Genomic DNA, 20,245 nt, shown 5'->3' with positions numbered 1-20,245 from the left:
AATTGTCTTTTGCCATTAAAAGTAATGGTAAAAATGCAATTACTTTTGCATCAACCTAATCTTAAACAATGAATCAAGGGTGGTGTGTGTGTGTGTTTGTGTGTGTGTTTGTCTGTGTGCATGCACCCATGTGAGTAAAATACTTTTGATACAATTGTGCAGTAACATGAGATGACCTCTTTTCACTTCTTACTTGACTTTAATGGATCACCACGAAGTGATGACACTTACAAAAATATTTTAAAAGCTACAATAATTTCTTCTACACCACTTTTATCAACCTCATAAAATGTCACATCTTTTGCAATGCTGACAATTCCATTTGCAATCAGTTCATATTGTATGAACCCTGTATTGTGAAAAGCTGAAGGAACTGATAATCATGGAGAAACAATCATGGAGAAACCAAGAGATTGACTCAATGTGCAGAGATGTTAGAGGAGGTCCTAAGTTATAAATGTTTTCTTCATTGGTAAATCTTTATCGACAGTTATAGCTTTGACTTCTTTTTGCAGTATGATCACTTTTATTGTTATCAGAAAGGACTCATTATTATCAGACAATTTCTGATAATAAATACTCAGTAATAAGAATCTCTTGTAGTTGACCTTGCCTGGATATAAGAAACAGGTTGAGAAGTTCTGGGAAATAAGGTTGGCAACACTGATTGGTGCCTTGAAATCTGAGGTGAAAAGAGAGGGCTTTATCATTTACTTAATAGAAAGTCATTGAAGGTGTTTGAGCTTAGAAGTGAAGTGAACAATGCTTAGAAGGAATATTTGTCTGGCAGTGCTAGGGAAGATAGGTTGCAGTGAAGGCTACAGTGTGCATACAGTCAGGAGGCCAATGTAATCCATCAATACTTGTGTTTCCTTACAGGATGTTTGTCTATGAGGAAAGGCAAAGTTTCCTCGTTTATCAATGCTTCCTGTCTTCCTTTGACTTACATTGCAATTGATGGTGATGTGTGCCTTCATTTATCTTTGTAGAATGAGAGACATTTTTTTTTCAGAACCATTTGCATGTTTTAAGGAGCCCACACAGAGACTAATGTGATTGGCAATTTGAAACATATTGTCTCTATTTAGCTCCAGCATCATGCCTGAGAGAAGAAGGGTTAAGTAAGAAGGAAAACAGATTCTCCCCACTTTTTCCTACCTCTATGAAAACTTGAAATTAATTTTTTCTTGTGATGTTTACTTTAGAAGTTAAAACAAATGAAAAGGCTAGACTTTTAAGACTAAAGCCTTGGTTAAGTTTCTGAAATTAAGAAGATCTGTGAAGAAAGTCAATGGTAGCTTGATGTGAATAGCATTGAATCTGTAAATTACTTTGCGCTGTATGGCCATTTTCACGATATCGATTCTTCCTATTCAAGAGCATGGAATGTTTTTCCATTTGTTTGTGTTCTCTCTTATTTCCTTGAGCAGTGGTTTGTAGTTCTTCTTGAAGAGGTCCTTCACATCCCTTGTAAATTGTATTCCTAGGCATTTTATTCTCTTTGTAGCAATTGTGAATGGGAGTTTGCTTATGATTTGGCTGTTTGTCTGTCTATTGTTCGTGTATAGGAATGCTTGTGATTTTTGCACATTGATTTTGTATCCTGAGACTTTGTTGAAATTGTTTATCAGCTTAAGGAGTCTTTGCACTGAGATGATGGGGTTTTCTAAATATACAATCATGTCATCTGCAAACAGAGATAATTTGACTTCCTCTCTTTCTATTAGAAAAAAAACTACTTTAAATTTCACATGGAACCAACACAGAGCCTACATAGCCCAGACAATCCTAAGCAAAAAGAACAAAGCTGGAGGCATCACACTACCTGACTTCAAACTATACTACAAGGCTACAGTAATCAAAACAGCATGGTACCTGTACCAAAACAGATATTAGACCAATGGAACAGAACAGAGGCCTCAGAAATAACACCACACATCTACAACCATCTGATTTTTGACAAACCTGACAAAAACAAGCAATGGGAAAAGGATTCCCTGTTTAATAAATGGTGTTAGGAAAACTAGCTAGCCATATGCAGAAAACTGAAACTAGACCACTTCCTTACACCTTATACAAAAATTAACTCAAGATGGATTAAAGATTTAAACATGAGACCTAAAACCATAAAAACACTGGAAGAAAACCTAGGCAATACCATTCAGGACATAGGCATGGGCAAAGACTTCATGACTAAAACACCAAAAGCAATAGCAACAAAAGCCAAAATTGACAAATGTGATCTAATCAAACTAAAGAGCTTCTGCACAGCAAAAGAAACTATCATCAGAGTGAACAGGCAACCTACAGAATGGGAGAAATTTTTGCAATCTATCCCTCTAACAAAGGGCTAATATCCACAATCTACAAGGAACTTAAACACATTTGCAAGAAAAAAAAAAACAGCTCCATCAAAAAGTGGGCAAAGAATATGAAGAGACACTTCTCAAAAAAAGACATTTATGCGGCCAACAAACACATGAAAAAAAGCTCATCATCACTGGTCATTAGAGAAATGCAAATCAAAACCACAATGAGATACCATCTCACGCCAGTTAGAATGGCAATCATTAAAAAGTCAGGAAACAACAGAGGCTGAAGAGAATGTGCAGAAATAGGAATGCTTTTACACTGTTGGTGGGAGCGTAAATTAGTTCAACTATTGTGGAAGACAGTGTGGTGATTCCTCAAGGAACTAGAACCAGAAATACCATTTAACCCAGCAATCCCATTACTGGGTATATACCCAAAGGATTATAAATCATTCTACTATAAAGACCCATGCACACGTATGTTTATTGCAGCACTATTCACATTAGCAAAGATTTGGAACTAACCCAAATGTCCATCAATGTTAGACTGGATAAAGAATATGTGGCAAATACACACCACAGAATACTATGCAGCCATAAGAAAGAATGAGTTCATGTCCTCTGCAGGGACATGGATGAAGCTGGAAACCATAATTCTCAGCAAACTAACACAGGAACGGAAAACCAAACACTGCATGTTCTCACTCATAAGTGGAAGTTGAACAATGAGAACATATGGGCACAGGGAGGGGATATATGAGATTATGAGATATAGAGTGATATTTTGATACATATATAATGTGTAAAGATCAGGGTAATAACATATTATCACCATAAATATTTAACATTTCTTTCTGTTAGAAACATTCAAAATCTTCTTCTAGCAGAAAATATAAAATAAATTATTAACTATAGTCACCCTACAGTGCTATGGAATCTAGAACATATTCCTTGTATCTAGCTATAATTTTGAACCGATTAACCAACCTGTCTCTATCCTCCCTCCCCACTACATTTCTTAGCCACTCATAGACATAATTCTACTCTCTACTCCTATCCACTCAACTTTTTGGCAACCACCTATAAATGACAATGTGGTATTTATCTATCTGGGCCTGACTTATGTCACTTAATATAATGTCCTCCAGGCTCATTTATGTTGTTGTGAATGACAGGATTTCATTCTTTTTTAATGGCTGAATAGTATTCCATTCTGTATATATACCATATATTCTTGATTAATTCATCTCTTGGTAGACACTTAGGTCGATTTCATATCTTGGCTATTGTGAATGGTGCTACAATAAACATGAGAGTACAAACACTGCTTCAATGTACTGATTCATTTACTTTGTATAAATACTCAGTCGTGAGATTGTAGGATCATATGGTAATTCTATTTTTAGTGTTTTGAGGAAGCTCCATGCTATTTTCCATAGTGGTTATACTAATTCATACCCACCAATGTTGTATAAGGGTTTCCTTTATTCAATTTTCTCACCGGCATTGTTTTATCTTTCTTTTTTATAGTAACCATTCTAATGGGGGTGAGATGATATCAAATTATGGTTTTTATGTGCATTTCCATGATGATTAGTAATGTTGAACATTTTTTTCGTATGCTTGTTGGTCATTTGTATGTATTCTTTTGAGAAATATCTATTCAGGTTATTAGTCCATTTTAAAATCAAATTATTTGTTTTATTTGTTTTGCTGTTGAGTTCCTTGTATATATTCTAGATATTAGTGCTTTCATCAAATGAATAGTCTGCAAATATTTTCTCCCATTCTTCCACAGGTTATCTCCTCATGCTGTTTATTGTTTCCTTTGCTAAGTAGAACTTTTTTCCTTTGTTGTAGTCCCATTTGTCCAGTTTTGTTTTTGTTGCCTGTGCTTTTGAAGTCTTTTTCATAAAATCCTGCCTAGATCAATATCCTGAAACATTTCCTCTAGGTTTTCTACCAGTAGTTTTATAGTTTGTGTGTTGCATTTAAGTCTTTAATCCATTATGAGTAGACTTTTGTCTATAGCAAGATGTAAGGGTCTAGTTCCATTCTTCTTCATATAGATATCCAGTTCTACCAGAACCATTTACTGAAGGGGTGATCCTTTCCCCAGTGTATAATCTTGGCACCTTTTCCAAAAATCAGTTGACTAAAAATGAGTGGATTTATTGATAGGTTCTCCATTCTGTTACAGTGGTACATGTGTCTATTTTTATACCAATAGCACATTGTTTTGATTATTATTTCTTGGTAGTATATTTTGAAGTCAGGTAGTGTGATGCCTTCAGCTTTGTTCTTTATGTTCAGTATTGCTTTGGCTATTCAGGGTCTTTTGTGGTTCCATACAGATTTTAGAATTGTATTTTCATTTCTGTAAAGAATGTAATTGGTATTTTGATAGTGATTTCACTGAGTCTGTAGACTGCTATGGGTAGTACAGTCATCTTAACAATATTAATTCTTCCAGTCTACAAAAATGAGATGTCTTTCCATTTTTTGTGTCTTAGTCAATTTCTTTACTCAGTTTTTTGTAGTTTTCATTGTGGAAGTTTTTCCATTCATTGGTTAAATTTATTCCTATGTATTTAATTTTCTGTAGCTATTGTAAATTGGATTGCTTTCTTAATATCTATTTCATCTAGTTCTTTATTGGAATATAGAAATGCTACTGATTTTGTGTGTTTATTTTGTGTCTTGCAACTTTACTGAATGCATTTATCAGTTCTGATAATTTTTTTGGTTGAGTCTTTAGGTTTTTCTGTATATAAGATCATATTTTCTGCAAAGAAGGATAATTTGACTTCCTCTTTCTCAGTTTGGATGCCTTTTATTTTGTTCTCTTGTCTTATTGCTCTCACTAGGACTTCCAATACTATGTATAAGTACTATGTAATAAGAATGGGGCGTCTTGTTCTGGATCTTAGAGGGAAAGCTTTTATCTTTTCCTTGTTCACTATGATGTTAGCTGTGGACTTGTCATTTTGGACCTTCAACATGCTGAAAATGTTCTTTGTATACCTAATTTGTTAAGAGTTTTTATCACAAAGCGCTGTTGAATTTTATCAAATGCTTTCTCTGCATCTATTGAAATGATCATTTGGTTTTTGTTCTTTTATTCAGTTGATATGATGTATCAAGTTTTTTGACTAGCATATGATGAACCAGCCTTGCATCCCCGGGATAAATACCGCTTGAGTATAGGGTATTATCTTTTTGATGTGTTAGATTTGGTTTGTAAGTATTTTATTAATAATTTTTGCATCTATATTCATAAGGGATATTGACCTATAGTTTTCTTTTTTTTTTTTTTCTGTGTCTTTATCTTGTTTTGCAATCAGGATAATGCTAATGCTGGCCTCATAGAATGAGTTAGGAAGAATTCCCTCCTCTTCTATTTTCTTTTGAGAAAGGCTAGAAGGGCAAGATCTTATATTTTATATTTTTAGAACAGTTTGAGAATAATTGGTTTAAATTCTTCTTTAAAAGTTTAAATGAATTCAGCTGTGATCCTGTCCTGGGATTTTCTTTTTGGGGAAACTTTTATTATTGATTCAATCTTGTTACTCATTATTAGTTTGTTCAGGTTTTCTATTTTTACTTGGTTCAGTCTTGATTGCTTATTTGTGTCCAGGAATTTATTCATTTCCTTTATATTTCCCAATTTGTTGGCATAGTGTTGTTCATAGAAATCTCTAAAAATCCTTTGTATTTTTGTAGCACCAGTTGTAATGTCTCCTTTTTTTTTGTTTCTGATTTTATTCGGTTCTTCTCACTTTTTTTCTTAGTCTACCTAATAGTTTCTTGGTTTTGTTTCTCTTTAAAAAAACTTTCATTTTGTTGATCTTTGTGTGTGTGTGTGTGTGTGTGTGTGTGTGTGTGTTTGTCTCCGTTTCATTTATTTCTGCTCTGATCTTTATTATTGCTTTTCTTCTACTAATTTCAGGTTTGTTTTATTCTTCCTTTTCTAGTTCCTTGAGGTGCACCATCAAGTTGTTTGTTTGAAATCTACTTTTTTGATTTATATGTTTATTGCTATAAAATTTCCCATTGGCACTGCTTTTAGATTTTGGTATATTGTGTTTTTCTTATTTGTTTCTATAAATTTTTAAACATTTTCTTAATTTCTTCATTGACCATTGATTGTTCAGGAGCATGTTGTTTAATTTCCATGTATTTGTTCAGTTTTCAAAGCTCCTCTTGTTAATGACTTCTACTTTTATTCTATTTTGGTCTGAGAAGGTACTTGATATGATTTCAATATTTTAAAATTTGTGGAGACTCATTTGGGAGCCTACCACATGGTCTCTCATGGAGAATGTTCCATCTGCCACTGAGAAGAATGTGTATTCTGTAGCTGTTGGATGAAATGTTCTGTAAATGTTAGGTCCATTTGGTCTATGGTGTGGTTTGTCTGATGCTTCTTGTTTATTTTCTGTCTAGATGATCTGTCCAATGCTATGAGTAGGGTGTTAAAGTCCCCAACAATTACTGTATTGCAATCTCTTTAGCTCTAATAATATTTGCTTTGTATATATAGGTGTTCCATTGGGTACACAAAATTAGCAATTGTTCTACCCTTTTGCTGAATTGATACCTTTATCATTATATAATAATCCTATTTGTCTCCTTTTACCTTTTTATTTTTACTTAAAATCTATTTTGTCTGATATAGCTACTCCTGCTTGCTTTTGGTTTCTGTTTACATGGAACATAATTTTGCATCCTTTCACTTTTAATCTAGGTGTGTCTTTATAGGTGAAGTGGGTTTCTTGCAGGCAACATATAGTTGGGTCTTAAAAAAAATCCATTCAGCCAGTCTATATCTTTTATTTGGAGAATTTAAATGGTTTACATTAGACATTATTGATAGGCAAGGATTTACTTCTGTCATTTTAATTATTTTGTGGTTGTTTGACTTTTCCCAGTTTATTGACTGGGGAAGGGTCCATTTCCACAATCTCACTCACTTTGATAGTCTTCAGTCCTATGGGCTCTTGGCTAGCGATAACAGTTTCTTGCCATGTGAACCTCTCCACAGGGCTGCTCAAGGACATGGCAACTTACTTTCCTAAGAGCAAGGACTCTAAGAACTAAAAAGAGAGAGGAGAAAGAGGGAGGGAGGGAGGGAGAGAGAAAGAGAGAGATAAAGAGAGAGAGAGAGAGAACGAACACATGCACAAGAAGCAAACCAGAATCTTTTGATAATCTAATCATGGAAGTGACATCTCATTAGATCTGAGTCACTGAGTCCAACCTATATCCGAGGAAAAGGGATTATACAAAGGCATGAGTACAAGAAGGGGTGACTGGTAACAATTTTAGAGCCTGCCTAAAAAAAAAATTTTTTTTTTTTTTTTTAGAGCCTGCCTAAAAAAAATGTTTTTAAACAAGTATGGAAGTCAAAACAAGTTTTTTATCAGACAACTATTTAAAAAACTTAATATTATACTTTGGAGTTCATGATTCAATTGAACAGTTCATTAAAAAGTGATTAGAGTTAAAAATAACTTCATTATTAAAATGTAAAAATAACAGAATAATAATGCTAATCTGAAATTGAAAGATTCAAACTGACAAGTGAAACTTAAAACATGCAAATATCTTTCTATTACCTTTCAGAGCAGGTTCTGATTTGTCTCATTCTGCAACTGAGGGCACTGAGGATGAGTAGGTAAGGCAACTTGCCCAAGGTCAACAGCAAGTAAATAGAAGAACTGGAACTTTAACATGGAAAATATAACTCCACAAGCAGCACTCTTAACAATTTTGCTGAAATCCTAAGATCATTGGCAAAACAAACTTTTCAGTTAATCATAGGTTGCCAGCTCACCTGTGAAGAGATTTCCCTATACCTACTATTGAGGTGCACTAGCTGAGAACCAGACAGGCTCATTTCTACTTTCATTTTCCTTCAACCCAATGGCACCCAGTTTGCACTAGCAAATAATTAACCTAAGGGTACATCTCACATGGACACTCCTGATTTATGACACATTTCACCATTTAATTGTCCAATCATCCATTTATTCAACCATCCATTCATATACGCATCCATCTATTCAACACTTTCAATTCATCTACACACCTGCCAATATATTCATCTACCCATTCCCTCATTACTTCAACACTCCTAATTTATCTACACACTCACTCAACCAACCATTAATCTACTCATCCATTCACCCATTATTTTTTATCAAGCGTGATTACTTGGCTTAACTGTGCTATATCCTAAATCATAGTTTCTCAAACTTCAGCCATTCATACTCTAGCCTCAATATTTATAGTTATTTCTGCATGCTTTTGTCTTCTTTTAATTTTCACATATCTATTTTACTTTTAAAAATATAAATGTCTCTTTTGGCTTCATTCTAATATTTGCAAAATTGAGGGCTTTATGTGCAAGTTAATTTTTCTCCAAATATACTTTAAAATAAATTCATGAGTTCATTTAAAAAATATTTTATCTACCACGGTTAGCAAACCTTGGGATTAAATTTATTCCTGTTCTGAAGTGTTTAGAAAGCAGGGAAACAGATGCCCTCACCCCCCAACCCACCTTGTCTTTATTTCAGGACCTGCCCACCTAGTAGGGGGAAGAATCTAGATCTAAAAATCTACTTTAAGGCTGTGGTTGAAAGTAAAGGAAGGGATAAAGGGCCATCTCCCTCCCCCACCCACCCACCCTCCCGTCTGTCTCTGTGCAATTGACAGGTTTGAAACGAGATTGCTTTCCTAACTACCTGTGGGGCCACCCGTGAGTCAATATTTCATATTCATTAACTAATGAACAGCTGGAGACAGTAAAACCTTTCAGTGAAGGCTGGTTTCAGAGCTTGCTAAGTCAATATCCCTCCTTTGATTGTTCTCCTATCTCATAGCAGCATTTGCTTCCCTCCTAAACATTCACTCCTAGAAGTGGATATTGTAGCCTATGTTGACATTGTCTGATGCCATTTTGCGGCTTCTGAAATAAGTATATTTGGACTGTTGGAGTGTATAAAAACAGAGAAAAGGTTGGTCACTCCGATTCATGAAGGGTTTTTTAAAGACAGCTCAGGAGAAGTTTTTTTTGTTTGTTTGTTTGTTTTTTTCCAATCCTACTCCTCTGCTTCCAATCCCTTTTTCTTTGATGCTCTGCTCTGTCCGCTCATTCTTCTCCATTCCTCCCTTCCCCCCCTTGCATTAGTCTGTTCTCACACTGCTAAGAAATACATACCTGATACTGGATAGTTTATGAAGGAAAGAGCTTTAATGGACTCACAGTTCCACATGGTTGGGGAGGCCTCACAATCATGGCGGAAGACTAAGGAAGAGCAAAGGGACATCTTACATGGAGGCAGGCAAAACAGTTTGTGGAGGGGAACTCCTATTTATAAAACCATCAGATCTTGTCAGACTTATTCACTACAATGAGAATAGTATGGGGAAACCGTCCCCATGATTCAGTTATCTTCACCTAGCCCTGCCCTTGACACGTGGTGATTATTACAATTCAAGGTGAGATTTGGGTGGGTAAACAGCCAAACCATGTCACCCCTCCTTCCTCCATTTCCTCTATCCTTCCCCATATTATTCCTTATTTTACCTTCATCTTTCCTGCCTCCTTTTTTATTCCATCTGCTTAATTTAATAATGATTTCTTAAATGACTTTCCTGTTTATTTCAGGTCTATTAATACTAAGAAAACCATCTGGATTAACTACTAGTTAAAAATGACTGGGAGTTAGTGAGTGCAGCACACCAGCATGGCTCATGTATACATATGTAACTAACCTGCACATTGCGCACATGTACCCTAAAACCTAAAGTATAATAATAATAAATAAATAAATAAATAAATAAATAAATAAAATGACTGGGAGAGAGAATCGCTTAGTTACTGGAGGTTTGAGGAAAATTTTGAGTACCTACTTTTTAGGTTGTTATAGAACATAAAATCATGTTCATAAAACATGTGTTTGGCATATAGAAATTGCTCCATAAAAGTTAGTTTTATTATTTCCTTCTCTGACTCTCTCTTCATATCCAGTCAATAGAAGCAATAGTTTCTGATCACTCTTTTTCTCTAAACCATTGTGACAATCAAATTAGGTTATGTTTGGAGGAATATCTTATTTCTATTATCGTACTATCTGTCACGTGAGATAGGAAGCTTCATTTTAATTTTTACCTTTTTCTCAGAGATTGACTTAGGTACTCTTAATCTTTGTCCCCTAGTCATGTGGCTCCGTAGAAAAATTTTACTTGTAAAATTGACCGTGCTTTGCTTTACATGGTTGAGAGAAAGCATTCATTGTATTTAAAGACGTTAGAGCTGCTGTCTGCAACTACTAAATATTCTTAGGGTGCCCCCTTCTGTTTCCTGACAGTAACAGTGTAATTTATTTTTATTTTAGTCTGTTAAGTCTAATGCTGTTATTCTTTGTAGGAGATGTATTAAGGTGGGATAGTGTAGCATCAACTCTGGCTGGCCAGGGAGCCTATGGACAGGGGGTGACCTAAATGGTCTACACAGAGTTGTCAGACCATCACAACAATCATACTGCTCATTATCTCTGGCAAATACCTTAATAGCCTTAGGTTTTTTTCTATAAATTCATAATATCGGCAGGGAAGAAGAGTATTAGGATACAATTATTACATGTGAGAAAGCTGAGACTAATTGTTTCCATTTATAGACCCTTCCAAGTAAGAATTCCTTGATTACTTAAACCATGGGTAGGTGAATATTTTACCCACATTTTTAAGGATCTTTTGATTTTAAGCAACTGAAAACAACTAGACTTCACTTGAGCAAAATAAAGGAAATTATTACAAAGCACAGGGGTTCCTCACAGAACCCAAAGACCATGGGCCTTTGGCAAACAATGGAATTTGGCACCATTTGCCATAAAGACTAATATTCCAATCCCTGCTATTTCTCACTCAGCTTCCCTCTGCCTGGCTGCTGTCTTCTTTTTCTGCTTTCAAGTTTTCTCTGGTGCCTCCAATTCTAAGTCTGCATGTCTGAAACCACTGGGGCCCACTCTTTTCATTCCAATTACAAATTCCTGGTAGACAAAATCAGTTTGCCTTCCTTTGAGTTAGGTGTCAGGTCCTGAGCAGATATGGCCAGAGGTACAGTGTAATATAGCAGAAACATGGAGCTTACTCCTCAGACAATTCCTGGAAAGACTTTCTGGACAGATGACCCAAAAACTGGCACCTGAGCTACCTGAACAACTGCCTGTGAAGGCATATTTCTTCTGTGCTTTGAGGAAGAGCTTGTGAAGCTGACAGCCCCACTGCTTCATTTCAGGCTAGCTCTTGAAAAGGTAATGCTCTGATGGGTGGGGCCACTTAGGAGGGCGCCAGAGACAGGGGCAATTTTCATAGGCAGCAGCTACCGACTCATCAGTAGCTCCAGTATACCTGGAGACATAGTCCTAGAACCACCAGGAGAATAACAAACGGCTCTTATTCAAGTCTGGGAGGTTGTTGAAGGATTACTGACAACTTAAATAGAAAGAGCTATTTCTGTGGGTTTATCATTTTTCCCCAATGATAATATATTATTATTTTATTACAAAAGCAATGCATATTTGCACTTTTCTCAAACCCTATGGAAAAGTAACACAATAGTAATTGAAGCCCTTCCTAATTTCTATCCCATTGCAAGAAACAACAACCAAACACTTACAAATATATCATTCCAAAATAATTTCCCATGAGTATACCAAATTATAAGTTGGAATTTACCATGAATTGTAGTACAAAACCTAAGGTGCAAGAAATATCACATTCCTTTATTTTTCTAACCCAATTCGGCCACTTGTCAGGGTTGATACAATATCTGGTCTTGGGCATTTTGATGTCATTCCTTGGAGGAGGTGGGGGGTAGGTGGGAAGGTGATAAGTTGGGGTAGTTTTATTTTTCTCCTTTTCTTTTTAAATGGGGTATCATTCTGTTACCCAGGTTGGAATGCAGTGGTGTGATTAGAGCTCACTGCAGCCTCCATCTCCTGGGCTCAAGTGATTCTCCTGCCTCAGCCTCCTGAGTATCTGGGACTATGGGCGCATGCCACCAAGTGTAGCTATTTTTTTTTTTTTTTTTTTTTTTTTAGTATTTTGTAGAGAAGAGGACTCACTTTGTTGCCCAAGCAGGTCTTGAACTCCTGACCTCAAGTGTCCCTCCCGCCTTGGCCTCCGAAAATGCTGAGATTACAGGTGTGAACCACTACATGCCGCTGAGACTTTCTTTTTCTACCCTGAAATCATACAAAAATGTTTGGATTTATTTTGTCCAGGAGAAAGGGGAAGCATGTCTGGTTCCATCAGTGTACTTCTCCTTGTTGTGTCATCTTGAGCTCCACCTTTTATGCCAAGCTTTGGGATGAGGTTCTTGAAGACTTCAAGCTCCATGATCTAGAACCAGTCTCCTTGGGACACAGATTTCTGTAGCTTTCCTCTTTCAGGATTTTGTAACATGTGGATGGTTCAGAGGAGTGGGCTGCAGGTCCCTACCATTCCTATACCCATTCAACACCCAATTTGCCCAAACTCTGGAGAACTGACTTTCTTCCTCAAATAAAGTCATTCCATATATCCATGTAAACCACTGTGACCACTATGCTCTTTGGATGATAACTCAGGCTTGCCCATAAGACCTCTTGAAGGAATAAGCTTTTTAATGAATTATAAAACCAGGTAATTGGACTACATAATCTAGCTCTACTCTAACTAAACTCATTTCTCTATATTATGGGCATTTAATAATTTGTCATTTTTTGAATGCCCTGGGCAGCATATAAATGATTACTTAAATGTATAGTTTTGTGTTAATTATATTAATGTCAACCATTTCTGAAACTCCCCTATGATCCAGACACTATGTTAAGTTCTTAACTTTCATTTACTAATGAAGAAAACTGAACTTTGGTAATTTGCCAAGGTTATGGAGCTGTGCTGCCCAACATAAATACAATGTGAGTCACACAGGTAATTTTAAATTTATTTTATTTTTATCTTTTTGAGACAGGGTTTCACTCTGTCACCCAGGCTGGAGTGCATTGGTACAATCTCGGCTCACTGCAACTTCCATTTCCCGGGCTCAAGTAATCCTCCCACTTCAGCCCCCAGAGTAACTGGGATCACAGCTGTGTGCCACCACGCCCAGCTCATTTTTTTATTTTTTGTAGAGATGAGTTTCTCCATGTTGTCCCAGGCTGGTCTCAAACTCCTGAGTTCACGAATCTCCCCAATTTCTGCCTCCCAAAGTGCTGGGATTACAGGCATGAACCACCGCGCCTGGATGCTTTAATTTTTTTTTTTTTTTTTTTTTTTTTTTTTTTTTGAGATCAAGTTTTTCTCTTGTTGCCCAGGCTGGAGCACAGTGGTGCAATCTCAACTCACCTCAACCTCCGCCTCCCGGTTCAAGCGATTCTCCTGCCTCAGCCTTCCTGAGTAGCTGGGATTACAGGCATGCACCACCACGCCTGGCTAATTTTGTATTTTTAGTAGAGACGGGGTTTCTCCATGTTGGTCAAGCTGGTCTTGAACTCTTGACCTCAGATGATCCGCCTGCCTCAGCCTCCCAAAGTGTTGGGATTACAGGCGTGATCCACCGTGCCCGGCCAATTTTAAATTTTTTAGAGCCACCTTAAAAAGTATTTTTTAAAGGTGAAATTAATTTTTAAAATATTTTAACTAAATATAACCAAAAGATTAGCATTTCAATATGAAAATCAATATAAAATTGAGATGTTTTACATTGTTTTTGCCAAGTCTTCAAAATACAGCTTGTATTTTTTCCATTTACAGCACCTCTCAATTTGGACTAGCCACTGTTGAGGATGAAAACATGCCTTCAAATAGTTCTGCCTCATGGCTAGGCCAGGGGCATTTTTCAGTCTTTGATTTTGCTTCTGTATGGAGTAGGAGAAAGAAGATGATTGCCTGGGAATTCTAGAAGGAGAATGGAATATATAAAAAGCACGGTCTAAGGTACTGAGATATAATATTACCTCTCCACCTCAAACTGATGGCTGTTACTTAACACTAAGTCTTAATTAGTACATTTTTCATTGAGTGGCCTTGGTAATTCATCTTTCTTGTACACCTGATCCTTAACTCTGCTCTTATTTTCTTCCTGTGATTTATTCTGGCAAAGAAGCTGATCTTTTGCAACAATTGCTGAGTGTAAGGCCTGGCAGGGTCCTAGAAATGTTTGCAATTGTGGAGCATTGGTTTCTCCTGCCAGTGCTTTTGAAATACAAAGACTAAGAGAAGTCTCAAGGAGGAAAGTGCCCAGAAACCAGGGCAGCATCTGAACTGCATCACTCACCTGTTGAGGCTGGGAAGAAGCTGTGACATGGAGACAAGAAGTGCTCAGTTGGGCCTGGGTGGGTAAGAGGGGAACTCAACGTGGAAGGTGAGAGAAAGTTGCTGTTTCAGGAGGGTATTGCTGCAGCTTTCACTGATGTTCATGGCTGTATGTTGAGGCCACATGGAGGCGATTAAGGCCTGGTAGGCCAGCAACTCAATAAGGCCTCACTTAGCCAATGAGGTTGCCTCAGATAGGGACTTCAGCTATTTAAAGCTGCATTCCTTCAAGGAATTGTGTTGAGCCCAGAGGCATTATTTTATTTTTATTGAGATATAATTTATATACAGTGAAGTTCATTTTAGTATACAGTTCTATGGTGTTCTATATATAACACCTCCTCCCAAATTCTCATGCCCCTTTACGGACAATCTCCTACTCCCACTCCTGATCCCTGGAAATCGCCAATCAATTTTCTATCCCTGCAGCTTTGCCTATTCCAGAAAGTTCTATGAATGGATTCGTAGAGTGTGCAGCCTTTTGACTCAAGGCATTTTTCACACAACCTAATGCTTTTAAGACTTATTCATGTTGTTGTGGGTATCACTAATTTGTTCTTTTTATTGCTGGCTAGTATTTCACTGTATGGATTTCCCACTTTTCTTTATCACTAGCTGAAAGATGTTTGGATTGCTTCCAGTTTTTGACAATCACAAATAAAGCTGCCATAAACGTTTGTGTACAAAACCCAGAAGCATTCTAATTTTAATTTAATCAATTCCATATTTCCACAATACTTCAATTACATGTTATACTGGCCTCCCCAATGTGTCAAATTTTATATATATATATATATATATATAAAAATACACATATACACATATGTAAATAACATGCATACCCATATACACCTGCTAAAAAAATGTTAAAAAGATTAAAATATTTTTCATCATTGATTCTATAACATCTAGTCCAGGATCAGCAACAGCTAACCACTTGGGGTTTTTAGCTCATTCATTAGATTTTTTTTCCTCAAATATTCCTTTCCCAACTGATATTCACACAAACCAGTAATATTATAAATGCTTCCCTTTGGTTTCATTCCACATCACATTCATCTTATTTTCTAACCCCTGTGCTGCTCTAGACTGAGGGCTGAGATGTTCAATCTTGATGATTTACAGCTTCCTGTTGATGTTTCGGTGGAGGAAAGAAAAACTAGAGAACCCTCTGAAAAAAGTACTTTATTTTTTACCCAGGAAACTATTGATACATCTGGTAGATTTCATTTTAAGTACTTTTCACTGAACACAAATCCAGGATTCCTATCTTTTCTAGATATCCAAAAAGAATGACATTGAAAAGTGCTGTTATTGTCAGGCCAGCCAGTTGGTTAGGATGAAGACAAAAGCTTCCCCACTGGTCACAAGCCTAAGTATCTTTAGTTTTGCTCTAGAAGAAAAATTGGCAATTGAGCTGAAATAAGCATACTTTACAAAATTCACATCTCATGTGTGAAGACCACAAGGCATAGACTGTGGATGTCTTGATAGCTGGAAATATTTCCTTGGATTTGTCCCACCCTACCAGTACTCAGTGCATTATTTCCTGACTGCTTAATGGAGGGGGAGGATTCATCAGCGATAAGGATTTTCTTCTTCTTTTGTTTGTTTCTGTACCTAATCATTGGGTTCCTGTTATGCATTTTTGAGTGTCGGAGGGCAGAAACTCTGATTAGAAGTGACTCAGACTTGACCTTAAGTGTTGAGAAAAAAAAAAAAGAACAATGATAATTGATTCCATCTGTTCAACATTTGCTCCTTGCCTGATATTGTGCAGAGCACTATGTATTAATTACAATATTTATTACTCACAACACCAACCCCATAAATTAGATACTATTATCTTTCTTACACAGATGAGAAAATTGAAGCTCACAGACATACAATGGCTTACTTAAGATGGTGCGGCTAGTATATTTCAGAGCCAGAACTGGAAATAATTGTATTTGACTTGCTGTTAACCATCACATTTTATTGCCTGTCAAGTCTGTCCAGTATCCCCATGACTTTCTTGTCTGTAGGTAACAGTGGAATTGATGTGACCTACTTGCTGGACTGAATATTTTGATTTTATCTTACGTCCTTATGCACGGACATAGCCCCTACTATGACATTCTATGGAGTGCACTTCTTTTCTATTCTGTATTTTCCCCCAAATGCTTTGCTTTAAAGGCATTTCATTGAACCCTAGATATTAAATAGATTCTGGATGAGAGATTCTTTTAGGTTAAATCGTCACAAAGAACTTTCTTTTAGACACACAGCCGGCATTTGATTTCTGAAGTTACCATGGATTGAATGCTGAATTCAAAAGGAGCCAGAAAAGCGAAGGTAAAGTGTATAGGCTGAGAGCTTTGATGTGCCAGAAACCATGAAGGATATTTTGTAAAACTTCAGTTGCTCTTCTCAACATTTTCAGTACATTTTATCAATCCTATTTTACAGGTGAGGAAATGGAAACTCATGAAAATAAAGAAACTCATCCAAAGTTTCTCTGCAAATACATGGTGAGATCATGATATAGACTGGTATGTCTCTTTCTAGTTTGTCAATCTTTCCCTACATCACGCTGTTTCCTGAATTAGAGAAAGGATATTGACTCTAACTTCTTTGTGATACTATCATGAAAGGGGTGGCAGCATTTTGAAGCCAGCTCCCTAAGCATTCTAAAAGATTTATCTGTTTTCTGAGATGAGAGAATACTGGGAGCTGGATGTGTTTTTAGTTTAGCCCAAGTGTAATGACACCAATGGGCTGTCTCAACAAAAGAAGCAAAATGGGCAGAGAAGAGCTGGGTGGGGAGAGGTAAATCTAGATGTACCCAGGCAGTGCCATTCCTGTTTAATCTGGAAATTACACCTGGAAATGTATTTTGTATGGATTAGGTTCTAAAATTAGCTACTAAGTAGAATATAGCATAGAGCCAAAATCATCCTTTAAACTTCCTTAAAAAGGAGAAATAAGGACTGAACAACTGCCTCAAGATTCTCCTTAGCCTGTTTATGCTTCAATATTGTAGCAGATCGCTTTTTCTTCAGTTGATTATAAGATAAAGAATATGTCTTGAGGGAAGGGGCCATGTTGCATGAACATTACCTTTCTTGAAGTGTCTGCAATATGTGTTCACCAGCAAAGGCATCATATTTAGTTCTCCTAGCTCAAAGTCATTCTGGGCAAAGTCATCTGTACTGGTGCCATCTTTCTTTCTGCCTTTACCTATCACATTGTCTGAAAGGTTGCTGCTTAGGTACAGAACCATGTCTGCAAAATATGTGTCTCTGTGGGACAGACAGCAATGACAAGGCAAGCTGAAATCTACTTCCATAAATGCATTAATAAGGATCACTAGTAGGATAACACTATAAAGAGTGGAGACAGCAAAACATGATTTTCCTGCCTTAAATATGTGGTACTGATTGGGAGATATCTTTCTACCTGCTTTATATTTACAGATACTTGATGGAAGGGAAGGAGACAGAATAAAAAACAAAAGCCAAGGGAGATATTTTTCAGAGTCATTTAAAAAAATCTTATTGTTTAAAATATTTTAAAATATGTTGTTTAGAAGAAAAAAAATTACACCAAAAATAAAGAATTTATAATAAATACATCAAAGTGTCAAGAGGAATTATTTTTTGATAATTTCAAGAAAATTATGTATGTGGAGCAGAGATAACCAGAACATAAAACTTGAATTATAGGCTATTATTTTTACTATTTACAAATTTACCCTTCCCCCCTTTTTTTCTACTGAATTGGTTACTTTCACTCACAAAAAAAGAGGTATGTACTGGTTGAGATTCTTCAATTAGTTAGAATGCCTTTTTGATTATATTAACTATTAATATCTAGATTCAAATGCTGCCAGGAGTTCAGTAAGTTTTTAAAAAGCCCCAGAATATATATTCAAAAGAAAGTGGGCCTGGGATTGAACACCTCTGATCTCCTTCCAGCTGTGTGATAGGATCAGTTGTGTGGTTTTGGCCCGTTCTCTTTGGCTATCTGGACCTTAGTTTATTTATGAGCAAAACGAGCATTTTAAACCAAATGACTCATAGATTCCTTTCCAGGTACAACATTCTCTGTATTGGTGATAATGACCAACATTTTGAAGTTTGGGGATATATGTTTCACATCACATTTGAATATGCCATGTTTTTTAAAGCGGTGTTTTAAAAATGGTTCATAAATGTTTTCTCCACACCCTGCTTGCAGAATTGCTTCAGGGCAGATCTCTCAAATGACGCCCAGATGGGAGAAGAGAAGGGGAAGGGAGATTTGAGCTTCAAAATAACCATCACTTCACAGATTGTCAGCAGTTATCCCTCAGTGGGCCGTGAACATAGGCAAGAGAAAAATTGCAGAGCAAAATTTAAACTAAATATTGGGTAGAATTTCCTGGCTCCAAAAGTGGGGTGAGGATATGAAAAGATTATTTTTAAAAACCTCTCTGCCCTGCATTTTCAAAAGTGAATTCTTTAGAATGTTAACAGGTAATCCCAACTATGGTTGATTTGGGTTTGGCCCAAGGATATTTCATAATCAAACACATTTGAGCATTGGAGCTATGCTCTTTCTTTATCGCAGGACTTCCTAGAGATTTTAACATGTTAATGCACGTTTTGACTCCCCAAGAAAGAAGAAAGCTCCCAAGGGACTTAGAACTTCCAAAATTTACTTGACCATGGAATGTTTTCCAAAACAGATTTCTCAGAACTTGGGTTTCTTGGAACACAGTTTGGGAAAGTTTGTTTCAGCTGTCCGGTATTAATGAATACAGAAAATTTGATTTCTTTAATCTGTGGTAATTGGGTAGCTATTTTGGTTCTTTGTTTTTTTCAATTTTTAAATATAAATATAAATACATACATATATATTTGCCACATCTAAGTCTTGGGTGAGTTTTTAAAAACAAGCATCTATACCAGTGTTGGGGGTAAGGATGTGAGGATGAGAGAGGACAGTGGGGCAGCAGAAATATTAGAATTCTAATCTATTGAAAATAAAGCTCCAGGTTCATCCCGTCATGGATATCATGGTCCCCCAGAATTGTGTGGTCCTTAAAAATCATGTACCATTTCTTCAGGATAATCTTTTTACAATGGGTGACAGCTTGGGCTGCAATCAGTGTCTTACGGTCTCTTAAGGTCTCCAGTGGTGTCATCTATGTCGCATTTAACATGGACCTGAAGCCCAGACAGTTGTTGCAAACAACCTCCATCATCCTAGCTAAAGCTCAAATCACCTTGAATCTGCTGATGCCACAAGTTCCTCACCCGAGCGCTGAACCCCAGTCGCAGTCAACGCTGGGAACCGGAAGCTGGTGACTATTTTGAGATATCAATGATTTGGAATGTTGGTGGCCTATCATTCTTGCCTCCTTCTAATTCATTCACTAAAGAAGTCCAGGTGACCTTTTCTAAAGGTGAATCTGATTTCTCACATGCGGTAGACACCACTGCCTCATTGCTTAAAAATGTTCTTTGGGCCAGGTGCTGTGGCTCATGCCTGTAATCCCAGCACTTTAGGAGGCCAAGGAGGGCAGATCACCTGAGGTCAGG

At 36.7% G+C, this 20,245-nt stretch overlaps 2 pseudogenes; both read right to left on the bottom strand.

Annotated features, from left to right (window-relative positions):
- The window catches only part of LOC112132652 (keratin, type II cytoskeletal 8-like), a 94,889-nt pseudogene extending 76,946 nt beyond the window's left edge, over positions 1–17,943 (bottom strand).
- Positions 17,944–19,677: 1,734 nt separating this feature from the next.
- Positions 19,678–19,908, bottom strand: LOC112132571 (ubiquitin-like protein 5; annotated as a pseudogene).
- Between the last annotated feature and the right edge of the window lie 337 nt (positions 19,909–20,245).

The sequence above is a fragment of the Pongo abelii genome, chromosome 2, assembly GCF_028885655.2.
Source record: "Pongo abelii isolate AG06213 chromosome 2, NHGRI_mPonAbe1-v2.0_pri, whole genome shotgun sequence".
NCBI lineage: Eukaryota > Metazoa > Chordata > Mammalia > Primates > Hominidae > Pongo > Pongo abelii.
The sequence above is the reverse complement of the archived record's forward strand: the minus strand, read 5'-3'. Positions and strand labels throughout refer to the sequence as shown.